The sequence below is a fragment of the Pelobates fuscus genome, chromosome 1 (genome assembly GCF_036172605.1).
Source record: "Pelobates fuscus isolate aPelFus1 chromosome 1, aPelFus1.pri, whole genome shotgun sequence".
Taxonomy (NCBI): Eukaryota; Metazoa; Chordata; class Amphibia; order Anura; family Pelobatidae; genus Pelobates; species Pelobates fuscus.
Window position 1 is genome coordinate 465,987,888 of NC_086317.1, and position 18,977 is coordinate 466,006,864.

The window sequence follows — 18,977 nt, forward strand, 5'->3', positions numbered from 1 at the left end:
CTACAGGTGTCAAAACAAAAATGAAGACCCTTTTGCTGCAAATAAGGGAAATTTTAGAGGTAAGGACCGTTACCTTATTTTTTAATTTAATACATATTTTAATCAAATAATTTTCTAATCATTGTATCAATGTTAAATATAAGCTCTAGGCATTGACTATCTATGCTATCCCTAAAGATATAGGCAGATGGTTATAAACCTTTTGTATATAATACAAAAGAACAATCACTTTTTGCCCTTAAAACAAATAATCCCTCCAATATAGAATAAATATATGTAAAATGAGGATACAGCTGTAGATCTACAAAGAATAAAATAAAACAATAGTGCAACACTGTATGATAAAAATATGAGTGCGCTACGTAGAATAGAATAGTAGTTATAGTCAGGGCCGGCCTTAGGCATTTAGACGCCCTGTGCGAAAAATCTTCACAGCGCCCCCCCCCCCCCCCCCGTCATCCATGTATGCTGTAATGTTTGTGTTGTCTGTGTATGTGATAGTAGGTGTGATGACTGTGTGTGATATGTATGCTATGTGTGATATTTGTAATGGGTGTATTAACAGTGTGTGATATGCGTGTATTGGTTGTATGTGACACACACAGAGTCAGACTGCCATACACACACACACAGGCAGACAGTCATACACACACACACACAGACACACAAAGGCAGACAGTCTCACACACACACACAGACACACACAGGCAGACAGTCAGTCATACACACAGACACAGACAGTAATACACACAGACACACACAGAGGCAGTCAGTCATACAGACAGTAATACACACAGACACACACAGAGGCAGACAGTAATACACACAGAGGCAGACAGTCATACACACACGCAGACAGTCATACACACAGACACACACAGGCAGACATAGGCGTGCGCAGCCTATTGCATTAGGGTGTGCACCCTAAAGCACAAACACACGCCGCGTGTATATGTATGTGTGTATATATATATATATATATATATATATATATATATATTTATTTATTTATACACACACACACACACTGCTGTGTGTGTGTGTGTGTGTGTGTGTGCGTGTAAGGGCGCTGTGTGTGTGTGTGCTGTATGTGTGTGTGTGCTGTATGTGGGTGTGGGTGCTGTGTGTGTGCTGTATGTGTGCTGTGTGTGTGGGGGTGCTATATGTGTGTGTAGGTGCTGTGTGGGTGCTGTGTGTGGGGGTGCTGTATGTGTGTGTGTGTGTGTGTGTGTGCTGTATGTGTGTAGGTGCTGTGTGTGTGTGCGCTGTGTGAGGGTGCTGTATGTGTGAGGGTGCTGTATGTGTGTAGGTGCTGTGTGTGTGGGTGCTGTATGTGTGTGTTTGCGCTGTGTGAGGGTGCTGTATGTGTGTGGGTGCTGTATGTGTGTGGGTGCTGTATGTGTGTGTGGGTGCTGTATGTGTGTGTGGGTGCTGTATGTGTATAGGTGCTGTGTGTGTGGGTGCTGTATGTGTGTAGGTCCTGTGTGTGCTGTGTGTGTGTAGGTGCTGTGTGTGTGGGTGCTGTATGTGTGTGCTGTGTGTGTGTGTGTGCTGTGTGAGGGTGCTGTATGTGTGAAGGTGCTGTATGTGTGTGTGTGCTGTGTGAGGGTGCTGTATGTGTGTAGGTGCTGTGTGTGGGGGTGTGTGTGCTGTATGTGTGTGGGTGATTGTGGGGGGTGGAGGTGGGGGTACATGACTCAATATCCCCCCTCCCTTCTTACCTTATGTAGGGAGGGGGGATTCTTGTTCCTGCTGCCTTCCCTGGTGGTCCAGTGGAGGTGAGGTGAGGTGCCGTTTAGTTAATACCCCCCCTCCCTTGTTACCTTATGTAGGGAGGGGGGGCCATGCTACCGCCATCCCTGGTGGTCCAGTGGAGAGTGAACTCTACCCTGCGGGGCTATAGTTCACTCTCGCGAGATTTGAGCGTTGCTGCGGCAACACTCAAATCTCGCGAGAGGAACCCGGCGGAGCTGCTGGCAAGAGCTCCGCCGGTCCTCTCCTGCCTCCCTCCCTGCGGGTCGGTGGGGAGGAAGGCTGAGAGCAGAGCCGGCGCTCGGATAGCGCCGGCTCTGATTAAGCCGACAGCGGAGATCCTGAGATCTCCCCTGCCGGTCTCAATACATAGGCGTGCTGTGGGGATTAGGGTGTGCCCAGGCACACCCCGTGCACACGCCTATGCAGGCAGACAGTCATACACACAGACACACAGAGGCAGACAGTCACACACACACACAGACAGTAATACACACACAGAGGCAGACAGTCATACACACAGACACACACAGGCAGACAGTCATACACAGACACACAGAGGCAGACAGTCATACACACACACACACAGACAGTAATACACACACAGAGGCAGACAGTCATACACAGGCAGACAGTCATACACAGACACACAGAGGCAGACAGTCATACACACACACGCAGACACACACAGGCAGACAGTCATACACAGACACACAGAGGCAGACAGTCATACACACACACACAGACAGTAATACACACACAGAGGCAGACAGTCATACACACACACACACACACACACACACACACACACAGACAGTAATACACACAGGCAGAGAGTCACACTCACCTGACAATCAGTTACCTGTGGAGTTCATTGTGGAGGCAGTGCAGCTCCTGGTGACTGTTTGGTGGGGAAGCAGGGACTCCTTCCTGCTTCCCCTGCATCAGTTTTCCGGCGCTTTTAGCTCCGCCCCCACCGCACGTTAAGCTCCGCCCCCGCTGCAAATGTAAAAAAAAAAAAAAAAAAATGTTTTTTTTTTTTTTTTTTTAAAACCCGGCCAGCTGTGCGGCCGCACGGCGCCCCCTGCTCCATGGCGCCCCCCCTGCTCCATGGCGCCCTGTGCGGCCGCACAGCTCGCACACCCCTAAGGCCGGCCCTGGTTATAGTATACAGAATACTATATAATACTATATAATACTATAACAGCTTATTTTGTATACTTATACTTTTAATCTTTTTAAATAAGGAAGACATACTTTTTTACTCCACTTCCTGAGTCGTACTTCACCTTCCTTGGAGCAGGAGCAGTGTTCAAGCCCCCCAATGAGATCAGGGGAGGCACCCTTGGGCGCAAACCATTCATCAATCTTGAGTTCTATTCTACTTAGCGCACTCATATTTTATCATACAGTGTTGCACACTATTGTTTGATTTTATTCTTTGTAGATCTACAGCTGTATCCTCATTTTGCATATGGTTATAAACCTTTGTATCAGGTAATGGACAGTACATGAGTGCGTTTAAGGGAGAAGGTTTGGAGTGCAATGGTATAGTGGAGATAGTAAGCACCTATGGTGTCACTCTCTAAATCTTCAAAGGCCATAAAATTCAACGCTTTTGAATAATTTCACTGTACCCAGACATTGCATTCCTGGAATCTCAGGTTCCAAGTCAGGCCTCGTTCTTTGTGTAGGATACATCCCACAATGTGTTTAAAAACGACACTAAACTCCTATAGAAGAGGACATGGAAAAGGATATGGAAAATAAATCATGATATGGACATAAACAGGTCATATGCCCTTTTGCCTTTCTGATGTTGCAATCACTTAAAACCTATAATCCTAGCGTATGGACCGTGTTCCCGTTTTGATCCTTAAAGTGATCATTATTTTTTATTAACAAGGAAGTAATAAAAATCATCACACAATATTTTGTATTCCTGTTGAGAAAGGAAACCAATGAAAATAAATAAATAAATACCTAACTGCATCAGAAACCCATTTTCTGTGCTGCAATATGCAGTGGAGCCGTACATTTTAATCTTCATTGCGGTCATGTCCAACTCCACTCTGGTTCTAAATTCCCATTGGACGATAAAGGCAGTAAGACTGTAGAGCCCCAATCTCTCTAATCATCTCTCTGCTGGGATCATTAAGGTATATTGCATGTAAGAATGTCAATATTTAAACAGCAGTTTCCCTGTACTGAACATCACGAAAGTGATGTTGCATTGGAAGAACAATATAATTTGCATTCTCGTACTCACTGTACAAGTCTCCCTACAAATGAATGATAATTTACAATGAAACAATGACAGATTTCAATTCGTTTTTATGACCTGACAGGTTACTGAGACTGGAAATAACTACAAGATAATTAGCCTTATGAGAACCCAGTGGGCTTAAATATATTTCTCAGGTCAAATGTTCCACGATGATTCCCTGGATAATATCTCGGTGGCTTTCTTCTCTGCATAATACAAGCTTACCTCCGCTCTAAGCACGTGCCTCATTTGTATCTGACCTTACTTAAACCTCTCTGAGTTTCAAGCAGAGCTGATTTTGAAAGGTTCGAGTTACCTTGCTGAGCTGCCATGCCAACCTACCAGGGTCGTTCTAGATAACGCCCCCAAATAGCAAACTCCGTTTCCATTTGTAAAAATGTAAATTTCTAGAATGCGATCAGCGCGAATGCTCTCTATTGGTCTTTTTTTTGGAAATGTACAGAGATGCACTTACTAAAAATGAGCTTATTTCAAATGCTTGAATAAAATTGCTCGCTGCTTCTATTCAGTTGCACAGAGCTTTGCATTTTATGTTTCCCATGCCTTAAAATTAGAATAGAGAAAAAAAAATCGAAATAAATCTCGAGGAAATAGACCATTTAGTTAAAATTGAAAAAAATAGAGCGAAAAAAAAAGCTGAAGATGTAGAAAAGTAAACCCATTGGAAAGGGCAGAATATTGGATCTCCGTTAACCAGTGGTGGTTATTAATCACCCTTTCTCTTCTTCCAATATCATGTCTTTCCCTCCATCACTCTCTTTTCCCCTACCCCCCCTTTCTTCTCCCCACAGAGTTTAATTATGGGCACTGTCTGATTTTGCTGTCATGGGATAACTGATGGGTACTTTCTGATGTATCTGCTATATTTTGAATGATAGGTTTTCATTGTTGTTATGGTGCTGAATGGATATGAGATCCATCAGGGTGACTGATGGATGCGGTAATGTATGGGTAGAAAAAGAGTGACTGATGGATGCTGTTGGTACTATGGAGGTGCTTTAGGGTAACAGCGAATTTTGTATGTTATGTGTGCAATTGTGGGTGACTGCAAAATGCAGAATACCCAAACGTGTTCTTTTAAAGAGAGAGTTACAAGTATACATTTCATTAGAAATAAAAACCATTTAAAGCATTTACCCCAACCATCGTACCGTGAATGCAGCTGACATGCATTGAAATGTTTCTCCCAGGTAGAGCTATGTACTAAGACAGAGAGTCAGTTTCAAATGTTGCAGATTTCTTCTTCTTTAACACTCGGAGTTTTGTTGAACCACACTGGCTGCATGTTATATCTCCTTAGCGATTAGAGAACGGTTACATTCACTGACATGTGTCAATCATCTTTTGGTAATAGCTGCAATGTTTTTGGTAATGTCTATATGCTACATAACAGTAACATAGTATCAGAACTTTGCTGCTCTCTGTGTGCGCAACAATAAAAAAAAAACAACAACAATTAGGGCATATCCAGTTAACAATATAATAGGAGAAAAACAAGGAATAGAGTTACTGGCTAGGAATTCTATGGACCTCACAGTAGCCACAGTCTGGGGCTACTCGATTTACTTTTGTGGTCTATGTGATTCATGTGTGAAGTCTGTCGTTGGTCCAGTCTGTTTAGTTATATGGTCTTTTTAAGGTGTTATTAATGGCATTTCCATAACATAAGAGTATAACATACTGCTCGCTCTCTTCTGGCATCGTCCCTGCTGACCTTAAACATGCCACTGTAGTACCTATACTAAAAAAAACATCCCTCGACCCATCCACCCCCTCTAACTACCGTCCCATATCTCTGCTCCCTTTTTCCTCAAAGCTTCTGGAAAGACTTGTCTTTACCCATGTGTCTCATTTCCTCAATTCCAACTCTCTCCTTGACCCCCTTCAATCTGGCTTCCGCCCTCTCCACTCTACAGAGACTGCCCTTATCAAAGTTACTAACGACCTAATCGCAGCTAAATCCAAAGGCCACTACTCCATACTAATTCTTCTTGACCTCTCAGCAGCCTTTGACACCGTTGATCATGCTCTCCTTCTTCAAACTCTTCAATCGCTTGGTCTCTGTGACTCTGTCCTCTCGTGGTTTTCCTCTTATCTCTCCCAACGCTCATTCAGTGTCTCTTTTTCTAATGATACCTCCTCCCCTTGCCCTGTCTCGGTTGGAGTTCCCCAAGGCTCCGCCCTTGGTCCCCTTCTATTTTCTCTTTATACTGCCTCTCTTGGCAAACTTATTACCTCTTTTGGATTTCACCACCACCTGTACGCTGATGACACCCAGCTATATCTCTCCTCCCCGGACCTCTCCCCTGCCGTCCTGCAACGTGTCATTGCTTGCCTTTCTTCCATCTCTGACTGGATGTCATCCCGCTTTCTGAAACTCAATCTCTCAAAAACTGAGCTCCTTGTCTTTCTTCCTCCTAATACTGATCCTCCTCTTTCCCTCTCCCTCCAAGTTTGTGGTACCAACATCAGTCCATCCTTGCAAGCGCGCTGTCTTGGCGTCATACTTGACTCTGGTCTCACCTTTGAGCCTCACATCCAGCATGTTGCCAAATCCTGTAGATTCCATCTTAAAAACATAGCCCGCATCTGCCCCTTTCTTGCACCAGATACTACCAAGGAGCTTGTCCATGCTCTAGTAATTTCCCGCATGGATTATTGTAACCCTCTCCTGATTGGTCTTCCCAATAGCCGTACTGCACCCTTACAGTCTGTAATGAATGCTGCTGCTAGATTGATTTTCCTCTCTAGTCGTTTCTCTCACACCTCACCCCTCTGCCAGTCCTTACATTGGCTTCCTGTATGCTATAGGAGTCAATTCAAGGTACTAACTCACACCTATAAAGCACTGAACAACTCTAGCCCCTCTTATATCTCCTCACAGATCCATAGGTATGTCCCTTCTCGGTCTCTCCGCTCTGCCCGTGACCACCTCCTGTCCGTTGTCCGCACTCGTACGGCCAACTCGCGCTTGCAGGACTTCTCACGGGCGGCTCCCTTCCTATGGAATAGCCTGCCTACCGCCATCAGACTCTCCCCTAGTCTTGCATCTTTTAAGAAGTGCCTTAAAACCCATCTCTTTAGGAAAGCTTATGGCCTCCAAGACTAACCCTTACCTCACATACCTGTCTCTTGCCCTCTCCTAAATAGCAGCCCACCTTATTTGATTGTAAATTCCTGTCCTAATGTGTTTTACACCCCACCTCCTATAGAATGTAAGCTTGTTTGAGCAGGGTCCTCTTCAACCTATTGTTCCTGTAAGTTTATTTGTAATTGTCCTATTTATAGTTAAATCCCCCTCTCATAATATTGTAAAGCGCTACGGAATCTGTTGGCGCTATATAAATGGCAATAATAAATAAATCAATAAACACACCACTCATCCACTGAGTAGCCTCCGAATCTCCCTTTAAGCCTATTACTGGTGGATACATTTGACCAGATTTGAACAGACAATGAGGAATTAGAAAAGTGCCCAGGCTATGGATGACTGGAAAGTCCCCCTTTTATTTTTGTGCTAGAAAATGGTTTGACAAAAAATGGACAGGCTCCAGCCAAAGACACTGTTCACCCTAACTGCCACAATAAGCTACAGTGGTTATGGTGCTTATAGAGTGCATTAAACTAAAAAGCTACCAAACACTCTTAATTAAAGACACTGAACTAAGTGCTAAATTACATATAATGCAAGACTAAAACAAAGTACATAGGAGGGGCACTAATCAAGCTCCAATATGTATGGTACCTGTGAGGTGAGTAAAGATCCCTGCTCAAGGAATTCGAAGAAATAAAGCTCCAGCACTCATGCGCAATGTGTTATTAAGCCATCCAAAATGATTGGCAATGTTTCGACACGATGTGTGTCTTTATCAAGCCATCATGGCTCGGCAAAGACACACATCTTGCCGAAACACTGTCTGTAATTTGGGATGACTGAATACATTGCACCTGAAATTAACGACTTCTGGGACTTTATTTATTTTAATATTATACCAGACTGCTATTGTTATGACAACCTTCACAGTACAGCTTGATATAGGGAGTATATTAACTAAACAACAAGTAAAAGTGTTAACAACTGGAGTTTAGATCTCTAACCTAGACTATATTAAACAATAGACAAAAAAAAGTACTAAGATGCCACACCATCCTGTTACATGTACATAGCAGTACAAATCAGACATTAGGACATTCTCACACTTTAAGTGATCGAAAACGATTAAAAGAATTAAAATATAGTTTGTAACCACCCTGAATTTGCATCTACAGTCTACTTAGTTAAATGATATTATAAAGGAATTCATTATAAAAATTGATTCAAAAATGAATGAACAAATAAGATTATTGGTAAAAAAATAATATACTAAAAAAGAGGACCAAATTACTGACTAATGACTTGATTAATGGCAGTAGGTTGGAAACGTGATATTTTTAATGAAAAATTAAACTATTCAATATTTGACAATGATCAGAAATTAGTCTTCAGACTTTCATCAGTTAATAATTTCAACAATCCTTGGTATTTTTACAGAATCCACATTGCAGACAACGTTACAAAATGCCAGATCAAGTGTACTTTAATTTATCTTTTTTTGAAACAGAGGAAACGACCAACATGACAAGCGTCTGAATTCTAAAACTGTAAGTGAGTGATCATTTCTGGAAACAGAAAATAAAATCAAATTGGGTTTTTTTTTGTTTTGTTTTTTCCACAGAGATAGAAAGAGACAGATGATTCAGCGAGCTTCGGATAACACTCGACTGTTGGACTTTACAGAAGAACATTGTGTTCGGAACAGATGCAATGACATTTTATTGTAAAACAAGGCTAGCTGGATAGCGATCGAGCATTGCCACAAAACTAGTAACGGGAAAAAAATCTCTGAGGGTGAAGCTTTAAAAGTATGCTCAAAGTGACTTACGTTGCCTCGGGAAGAGAAAAGAAGGATATCCAGCGTTTTCATTTAGACTGAGCAAACGTCACATCTAGCCCAAGGTGTAATTGAGTTACATCTGGTGACCAACAGAGAGAAATCTGTAGACATAAAGAGAAATAGTATGTATTTGTTGCAAAATCAAAAGCCAATATTCACATCACTCTGCAAACAAGTAGATCTTTGCTTCATCAGGTATGTGAAAGCTATACGTATGCTGTGGTGCTAATGTCTGTAGGTGAGTCAGGTATTTGGCAAATATAGACATCTAGCTAACCGGAAACCGTCAATCCCAGAACATTCCCCGTGGAGAGAACTGATAAAGCGTAGAGTTGAGAATATGATGACTTTTTTTTAATCTTTTTTTTTTTGCAGAACATTTTGACATTTCAGAAACTAGCAGAATACAATTGTGACTCTACAACGCTTATACTTTTTTATAACTTCACAAACTGTGAAAACAAATAAACATATATTTTTTTTTAAATGTTGTCCAAACTACTGCAACTTGAAAATTGCAACCAGAAATTAACATTTGTAGGGTATTTACTGAAGTGAGAATTCAAAGTGAATTTCACATTTTAGGCTTTCAGCGTAGTGAACGGAAAGCATGACTGACTTTTCCATTTTGGACCTTTTGACCTTAAATTTTACATTTGCATTGAATTGGCCTTGAATTCTCTTATAGGGAACATGCAACCAAGTTTATTCTTGGCTAGAATTACGGCCCTGTGTCATGTGAGTTGACTACTTAACCAAACCAATGAATATATATATATATATATAGACAGAACCAAGCATTAGAAACATGGAAACCTAGAATGACAGCAGATAAGAACCATTCGGCCCATCCAGCCTCCCAAAGTGACCCTTTCTCACTAGGTCACTGACGAGTTTATGTATAGAATGCAGAGAAAACTGGGATACGGCTGTATACAGGATATCCAGATAAGGGGCAGCTGTAGGGTGCCTCCCCCGATAGCAATGGGGGGGCTCAGAGATATCCTCCTATCGTCCTTCTTGCAGCCAAATCAGTATATGAATTGGTACAGGAACCACAGGAAGGTGATAAAAAAGGTATTTATTTGAGGCGAATTAAAAGGTATGAAATACCATTATAAGTCCTACGCGTTTCGTTCCCGTGCTGGAACTTAGGTGTGAGCGGTTGTGCACTGTTACATTGTATTCTGTATTATTGTGATTTTATTGTTATGCTTTTTTTCTAAGTTCCTGAAGAAGTTCAAACACGGGAATGAAACACGTAGGACTTATAATGGTATTTCATAGCTTTTTATTCACCTCAAATAAATACCTTTTTTTATATCCTTCCTGGTTCCTGTTCCAATTCATATACTGATTTGGTTGCAAGAAGGACAAAGGACGATAGGAGGATATCTCTGAGCCCCCCGTTGCTATCGGGGGTGGCACCCTACAGGCGCCCATTATCTGGATATCCTGTATACAGCCGTATCCCAGTTTTCTCCACATTCTATACATAAACTCGTCAGTGACCTAGTGAGAAAGGGTCACTTTGGGAAGCTGTCTATCACTAATCAAGCTAAGTATTTTTGTATATACTTCTATTTTCTAAATACTTTCATTAGTCCCTGGCCTTATCTTATAGTTAGAATAGCCTTATGCCTATCCCACACATGCTTAAACTCCTTTACTGTGTTAACCTCTACCACTTCAGCTGGAAGGCTATTCCATGCATCCACTACCCTCTCAGTAAAGTAATACTTCCTGATATTATTTTTAAACCTTTGTCCCTCTAATTTAAGACTATGTCCTCTTGTTGTGGTAGTTTTTCTTCTTTTAAATATAGTCTCCTCCTTTACTGTGTTGATTCCCTTTATGTATTTAAATGTTTCTATCATATCCCCCCGTCTCGTCTTTCCACCAAGCTATACATGTTAAGATCCTTTAACCTTTCCTGGTAAGTTTTATCATGCAATCCATGAACCAGTTTAAGTAGCCCTTCTCTGAATTCTCTCTAAAGTATCAATATCCTTCTGGAGATACGTTATGCAGTACTGCGTACCTGGAGATAAAGTCTCTAGTTATTTATAAAAGTTTACTTTTGGAATTTAAAAATTTAAAATAATTTGGTTTAAAATGTATTATTGATGTTTTTGATGTTTTTTGTAACTTTGCAAGAAAAACATGCAACTATTTGCAAAATGTAAACTGCGGGAAATCTATATAATGAGATATTTGGGGAAATATTCCAGCAACAAATAAACACACAGAGTATTTAGTAAGGGAGCTTTTTCAAACCCTGAGCCTTGTTTTAATGGAACTTTATAATAAAGATTTTGCTCATGATCTATGAACATTATTTTTATTATTCCTTGTATTTCTAGAAAATATTCAGCTGCTCTGTACAACTGGGAAAACAAAAGAAATCTTTACAATGACGATACCAATAATAATTTGTCTATCGTCACCTGCTTACAATTGTACACAAAATATAGATGTCTACGAGTGTATATGGTACAATGTCTTTCAGTTTATAAATAACCAATGGAGATTGTTATTTAACACAATGAAGTATTGTACAGACACGCTATATTCACACGATAACAATGTCTCTGTATCTACAACAAGACAATCTCCAGCAACATTCTGCCACTTCGCAAGACATTCGTCCTTCCTTTACTTTCAGTCCCAGAGCTAGCGAGACACAGTTCTTCTGATTGTTTTTTTGTTAATTTATAAAGGGTTTTACCAACAAGAATGCATTGTTATTTATCGCATTTTCTTGTATGTCCTAGACTGGTTGGAATTATTAGGCAAATCTATTGCTTTATCAAACACATTGAGGTATTGCACATGAACAGCAATTAGAGAAATCTCTTTCCGTGCAAACTAAGGCTTTCAAATTCACGGGAGTCATTTTGTGATGACTTCCGTGCAAAGCAGTGTATAAGATTGCATTGCTGTCTGCTTAAAAGACTTTGAAGATAGAATATGTTTGAAAGGATTGATAATACAGTATGAAGCTAAAAAGCTTTGCTTCAACCATCCTCTGTCATTGGTAAGGAAATGTCACCCTTCCAATTTTTGCAGACCACAACAGTTATTAGCCTCACCCAACTAAAGCTTGACAACTTCAGTGCTGACCTATTATTGGTCTACAATATCCATCATAATCAAACGCTCCCGGCAGGGCAATGTGCACTCGAAATGTTCGGTCTAGAACACACATTATCGACCGCTACCTTATTGATGACGGTAGCTGCATTCTCTCAGTGGCCAGGGATGTGGTCACTGATACCTTACCTTATTTATTCACCAGCTTTTTAAGACATTGATGCAGTAGCCCACCTCCTTATCTCCTGCTCTGGAAAGCTCTTAGCCTACTTCTCTGCCCATCTGACATCCCATTTCTAGATGTGCGAATGTTTCAGAATTCTTTGAATGTAAAATGCAGAGGCATTCTGCTTGGCTGAATTCATCTACATGCGTTATCATATTTTGCAAATCCTGGCTGTGTTAGATCGAGAGAGAGTATTTCCAATAAAGGAACATTACAAAATAAAAAGCCATTCCGTCACAACCTGATGACAAATCTCATTACTCTGCTTTCGCACATAGCTAGTGAATCACATTTGCTGTTCTTTTTATATATATATTGGGTACTTCAGTTTGTATAAGTTAACATTTATTGAGCCATAAAACTTCTATTATTTAAAGAAGTTTTATCTTTGAGCTCTGTACAGTAATACAATAGTCTCTATCTATCTCATAGGCGTGCACAGCCTATTGCATAAGGGGGTGCACAAACACAGGGTGCTGTTAGTGTGTGTGTGTGTATGGGTGATGTATGTGTGTGGGTGCTGAAGGTGTGAGGGTGCTATTTGTGTGTGTATGTGTGCTGTGTAAGGGTGCTGTTTGTGTGTATTGTGTGTCGCATGGAGTAAGGGCTCTGTATCCAACCTAACCCAGAGCTCCACATAAGAACAAATTTTCTCCACAAAATATAACCCCATGAAGCGCACTATTTCCTACTACTGACTAATGTCTCCATCAAAACAAATGAAGCTCACTGAGCCGTTTTGACAGGGGAGAGAGTACTGCCAAAAGGCGCAACAAGATGGTGCCAATTCGGCTGCACAATCTCCGATATCGGAAGGCCCCTCGGAGCCTGACCCCAACCCAGACACTCTACGGGACAAACCGGTAACCAAAAAAGGCATCTATAAAATTCTCAAAGACCTACGATCCACAATTCAGAAGGATTTCCAGCAGATTACTTCCTCCATCCACAAAGACCTTGCAGATCTGGGGAGAGGACAAACCACCTTGAACATAAAACAGAGGAATTGTGCACTGCACACAATATATGTGGCTGATAGGATCCAGACGTCATGATGAAAAACAATGTGCGCTTTTGTGGCATTGCAGACTACACACCATTAAAATGATGATTCCACCGCACATTTTATACCTCTTCCGAACAATTCCCATTGCTCTCCCAAATAAACTCCTTAAACAGTTCCAAATGCTCATAAATGCTCATATTTGGAAGTAAAGCCTCCACGGGTGAAACAGCAATTACAGTGGTTTCATCCCAAAAAGGGTGGACTGGGAATTCCAAATATCTTTATGTATTTTAAGGCCTCATTGCTTTCTCAAGCTTTATCAGTACTAACGGCCTTGTTACAGCCACTTTGACTACCCTTAGAAAGTCCATGTTCGGCCCCAGATGCCACGTCCTATCTACTCTGGACTCAAACCCGATAAAACATAAAACAATGTTACCAACTACAAAGCATCTCCTCAATACGTGGTGGAGATGGGTGCCCTCCTTGTTGGGACCAGTGCAATTAATCACACTGGCTCCCTTGGAGGCGTTGACTTCTATTACTTCAGATCTTTATCTATAATCCTGGATGGACAAAGGGATAAAGTGAGTGGGGACTCTGTGCTCAAACGAGGGAATTAAACCATCCCCTGACTTACAAAATGATTATGCACTGCCTAACAAGGAATTGTTCATGTACCTAAGACTGAAAAACATAGTTCTGTCTACACAGATTAAATACCATGCAGCTTCCGAACTGACCCTCTTTGGCGGTACATTGTAAGGCTTACATTGTAAGCTCAAACACATCTCCGTATGTTACAACCCTCAGATGAACTCTGGGGAAACACAAAAGCTCCCGTACATGTTAATCTGGGAAGCGGATTTTGGGAGGACTTTTGCCCTCTCAAAGTGGTATACAGCTATTCAACAATCCAAGTCCTCCTCGATTAGCCTATAACATTGGGAAGTGTACTGCAAAGTCCTAATGAGGTGGTACCTGACCCCCACTAAACGAGTTTGTATGTAGCCGATGGTCTCTGACACTTGCTGGAGGTGTAATGAGCATTGAGGTACACTCTATCACATCTTTTGGGAGTACCCCGCCGTGCTGGCATTTTGGGGATTAACTGAGGAGTTCCTTACCTCCACATGATAAACTTAACTAACCCCCTCACCCAGAATGCTTTGTCCTACATGTAATCCCCAACATCCAGAATATGGAACACAAGGTGGTCATTATACACATCTTATTGGCTGCCAAAATTGCCCTTGCAGCAAAATGGAAAACCTCTCTAGAACCCACCTTGCAGAAGGTCATAGACAGAGTAGACAAGACTAGCCAATACGAAGAAATGGCTTACAGGCTAAAGGGTAAAGAACCATAATTTGTAGAGGCATGGCAAAGCTGGACTAGTTTTAACAAAAATAGAGTCACATAGCCACAATAGCTAGAATGTGGCAGCACCAGAGCATATACGGATACTAAGATTGGGATCCACAACCAATCATGTGGTGTATTGAATGCCTGTCAGGGACATGTTAGTATGCCAATGTGATTAATGTTTTATACAAGGTGATTGTTAACCAATATGGAGATAGTGGCGCTGTGTGCTACTTGTGTTTTTTTATTTGTGTCATGTAACATGAAAGTGTTACAGTACCGGCATTTCCCATGTATGAAAATATCAAAAATTTCAATAAAAACAATGCATGGAAAAAAGATATATCAATTAAATACTTCCTCATTTCCAGAGCTGAAGTCATTGCCACCATGCTGTGTCTGTGGGTTGGTGGGTGTTACACTAAGGAAACACCTACCCTCTTTTTCCACTTACCTAATGACTTCTCGTACAGAATTAGACCAGCTTGCACATGCTTCTTTTTTTTTTTTTTTTTTTTTTTAGGTTTTGTTGAGAAAAAACGTAGACAGTAGATTTACATATCAATTTACATGTGAGTTTTACGTCTGACATGTACAATATTAAGGGGTTATTATAACAAGAGTTAACCGTTGCTAGGGTTACGTTAAGTAGGTACTAGCTAGGGAGGTTACACATGTTGAGCTTTGACATAATATCCAGTAGTATGGTTTGCAGTAGCTTAAAAACCAACAAATAAAATAAAAAAAAAACACTATGTATGCTGGTTAGTGAGACTAGCAGCAAGTTTACAGAATATAGAGACTTAGTGAGGTGTCATTGATGCTTAGAGCGTAAACATGCAAACAAAATAAAATTAAATTAAATTGTGTTAATCTGCTAAGGTATGCGTGACTAAACGGAACATGCTAATGGCCAAGACAGAAAAGATTGAGTTAACGCTGGTCTATCTGTTTCTGCTGCTATTTATATAAACGGCATAAAAGAGTTTGCTAGGACTATTAAGTTGTTCTACACAGTGGTGTACAGTAACTAACATGTGAATCTTGACATTTAAAGAATATTGTTTTGAGCCTGCCGTTATATATAGACATATTAACAAATATTATAGTTGAAACTGAGAACATAATTGCATCAAATACCACAATTAGGGTAGGTAAGGCATTAATTAAAGCATTTCTAGTTTCTAGTTCGTCTTCGAGTTTTCACCCCTGGACCCCTCACCGCTCCACGTGTCCCTGTTTAGCCTATGCCTTCCGTCGGCATAGCGTGTTCCCGCAGCTGTCCGGTCGGTTGGGAGTGCAGTGGTTCCTGCGGGGCTGATTGGGGGTTGCTGCATGACAGCCCAAGATTGGTGTGCGGCTTCTGGCTTGATGGACCGGAGCTCTGGTGGATCTGGAGAGTAGGGTGGCGCCCGTGTAAGTCAGGCGGTCTGTGCCGTTTGGCTTGCGCTGGTCTCCTGTATCTCCCTTTCTCCCGCCTTTTCGGGATCTGCCTCCGAGGTAGGTATTGTGTGGTAGCTTTGTAGTGCCTGTTTAGGACTGGCTGTCGTGGGTGCCTGGTCAGCCTATGCCTTCTCTCCGCGCTGGTTGTTATGACTGCGGGGATATATTTCCCGACCTCTCCGACTTTAGCGCTGGCGCACATGGCCTGCGCCATCTTGAGTGAAGTGCCTGGGTTGCGGATCGGGATGGAGGCATATTTGGGCCGGGTATGGAGTGTTGTGGCTGGGGCCCCAGGGTGAGGACCGGGATCACCCCCACCGGTCCAGAGGGGGGGGAACAGGGCCAGTTCCTCTTGGTTCCGAGCACCGTTAGGCAGGATAGTGGAGCAGCGGCCGTCTGCTCCACTCACCGCCGGAGTAGGCCTCACCTGTAGTGGTGTAGATTTCTCCTCCAGGGGACTAAAGCTTATGGAGCCAGCCTCGCCCCGGATCCGGTGCCCTCCGCCCGTTGAGGGCCACCTTTGCTGGTTAGTGTGTGCTTGGGAAAGCATTGCTTGAGGGCTGAAAAGTTTGTTTTTTGCAGGAGCAGATCGTTTGTGCTGCCGTCCAGCTCGGCGGTCCGGCCCCGCCCCCTTGCACATGCTTCTTAAGGATTGTACCTCCTCACTATGACCCCAACACTTCACTTTATTTATTGGCCCCACATCACCATATGAACATCTGCAATTCCATTCCTATATTGCTCCAGCAAGGAATATGCTATAGTTGCCGACATTATTCATATGGCCAATGGTGTGTGTGTGTATATGTAATGCCTCCATCCCCTCTCCTTCTACCTACACACTCTACTACTTGACTATCTTTTACTAGACACCCACACCACTTCAGCTCATTGAAGTGGTCTGGGTGCAATGTCTCTGTCAGTTTAACCCTACAATTGTAATTGTACGTCCTCACTCTATGCATGCGGACATCCAGCATCAGCTAATTCCCCTATAGGAAAGTGTTGATTTAATGCTTTCCTATGGGGTTGTCCTAACGATATTGTGGAGCTAGCCGTGCATGAGAATTAAATCTCCAACATTTGCGAGGGGGATCAGAAGCGGAGCCTAACCCAGCACTGAGGGACATTGGCACTGGATTTAGGTAAGTAACCCTTTGTGGGGGGGATGGGTTGTAACCGTTTGTGCACTTAAGGGGCATGTGAGCGAGTAGGGCACTATAGGGTACTATAGTTCTAGGAATATAATTTTATAGTTCTAGGAATATAATTTTGTATTCCTAGCCTATAGTTTCCCTTTAGGTTTATGACCAGTAGTAATTAATTTATACCATTCTTCTGTTTTTTTTGGAAGCTGAGCACTTTTTATTTTATTTTTATTGTGCAATTACTATTTACATTAATAATGTATGCATTTCTCAGAAAACACACTAATACAAGTACTAAGTCATAACAATAATACAAAATAAGGAACATTGAAAGCAGTGCATAAAACCGACTGGAGTTTGCGAAGATGAATTATTGTGGAATGTGAGAATGACCTCTTCACTCAATAGATTTCGCTTAATGGAAATGAAGGCTGTAAATTAATTAATAATGATGGATTACCGGAGCTTTTAGTAAGGTTTCTTTCTAGAATACATTTTGAAAGAGAATTTGTACTGAGATTGGTAGAGAGCTGGAGATCATGTGGTTGTGAGATCCAGAGATATGGGGCATTTTAGTAAATATCTTGGGGAGCAGGAAGATTTCGAAAGAGAAATAAGGAATCTTAGGTCATGGGAAGAGCAGAGGTGAGGAACACGGCACTTAAGTTCATATGGCAGAGATGTGAGAAGGGGCAGAATTTTGGATGGAGATCCAGTTAAGGACATTGTAAAGTAAATTGGCAGAAGAGTGACGATGAGTAAGGAAGATAAAATGGGCAGCAGTATCATGTGTAAACATAGAAACATAGAATGTGACGGCAGATAAGAACCATTCGGCCCATCTAGTCTGCCCAATATTCTAAATACTTTCATTAGTCCCTGGTCTTATCTTATATCTAGGATAGCATTATGCCTATCCCACGCATGCTTAAACTCATTTACTGTGTTAACCTCTACCACTTCAGCTGGAAGGCTATTCCATGTATCCACTACCCTTTCCGTAAAGTAATACTTCCTAATATTATTTTTAAACCTTTGCCCCTCTAATTTAATTTGATCCGCCCCCTATTCGTCATCATCGACTAAACTTTGAACCTGTGCCTCACAGTCAGCAGACACATTCCAGCCAATCAGCAGCAGACCCTCCCTTCCAGACCCTCCCACCTCCTGTACAGCATCCATTTTAGATTCATTCTGAAGCTGCATTCTTAGATAGAGCAGGGAAAGTGTAGCTGCTGCTCATTTGATAGGGGAATGTATAGCTAGGCTAGTGTATTCAGTGTCCACTATAGTCCTGAAGGACTCATCTGATCTCTGCTGTAAGGACAGCACCCCAAAAATCCCTTTTTAGGGCTAGAACATCAGTCTGCTTTTTTTTTTTTGTGTGTAATCTTATTGCAGTTGCCTGCCTGCCTGCCTGCCAGCTTCTGTGTCAGGCTCACAGTGGATACTGTGCCCACTTGCCCAGTGCCACCACTCATATCTGGTGTCACAATAGCTTGCATTTAAAAACACTGTAATAGATTGAATAGCAGTTAGTTGTCTGCAAGCGTCTGTGTGTCAGGCCTACAGCGTGTACTCTGCCAACCTCTGCCAGTGCACAGTGCCACTCATATCTGGTGTCACAATAGCGTGCATTTAAAAAAAAAAATTTTTTCACTGTTATAGATTGAATAGCAGTTAGTTGTCTGCAAGCGTCTGTGTGTCAGGCCAACAGCGTGTA

The 18,977-nt window shown here is 41.9% G+C and overlaps 1 protein-coding gene across 1 annotated transcript in view; it reads right to left on the reverse strand.

Moving 5' to 3' along the window:
• TENM4 (teneurin transmembrane protein 4) overlaps positions 1–18,977 on the reverse strand; it is a 1,183,725-nt gene that overhangs the window by 786,382 nt on the left and 378,366 nt on the right. Inside the window, exon 3 of the mRNA XM_063431236.1 lies at positions 8,962–9,074. The gene's annotated coding sequence lies outside the window, so the exon portion shown is untranslated. The remainder of the gene's footprint in view (positions 1–8,961; positions 9,075–18,977) is intronic.